Source organism: Mastomys coucha, unplaced genomic scaffold (assembly GCF_008632895.1).
Source record: "Mastomys coucha isolate ucsf_1 unplaced genomic scaffold, UCSF_Mcou_1 pScaffold22, whole genome shotgun sequence".
Lineage (NCBI taxonomy): Eukaryota > Metazoa > Chordata > Mammalia > Rodentia > Muridae > Mastomys > Mastomys coucha.
Genome location: NW_022196905.1, coordinates 182,123,214 through 182,123,842, shown reverse-complemented (window position 1 = coordinate 182,123,842; position 629 = coordinate 182,123,214).

Below are 629 nucleotides of genomic sequence, written 5' to 3'. Positions count from 1 at the left end.
TGCCAGAGTAGCCAGGTTAGTGTATTCAAATTTCTCTACAATAGTTACTTGCAAGCAACAACAGGTAAGAATAATTCCTTCAGACTAAAATGTGGACATTTCATTCCTTCTTAAAAAGAGGGAACAAAATACCCGCAGAAGGAGTTGCAGAGACTAACTATGGAGCAGAGACTGAAAGAAGGGCAATCCAGCCTGATAGAGCTGTCTCCCAAGAGGCTCTGACAGTACCTGACTAATACAGAAGTAGAGGCTCACAGCCATCCATTGAACTGAGTACAGGGTCCCCAATGAAGGAGTTAGAGAAAGGAGCAAAGGAGCTGAAGGGTTTGGTTTACAGCCCCTTAGGATGAACAACAATATGAACTAACTAGTACCCTCAGAGCTCTCAGGGACCAACCAAGGAGTACACATGGTGGGACTGATGGCTCTGGCAGCATGTGTAGAGGATTGCAAAGTCGGTCATCAATGGGAGGAGAGGCCCTTGGCCCTGTGAAGGTTCTGTGCCCCAGTGTAGGGGAATGCCAGGGCCAATAAGTGGGAGAAGGTTGAGGTAGCAAGCAGGGGGAGGGGGGGAGGCAACAGAGGTTTGTTCTTGTTGTTTTTTCTTTTTTTGGGTTTTTTTTTTTTTT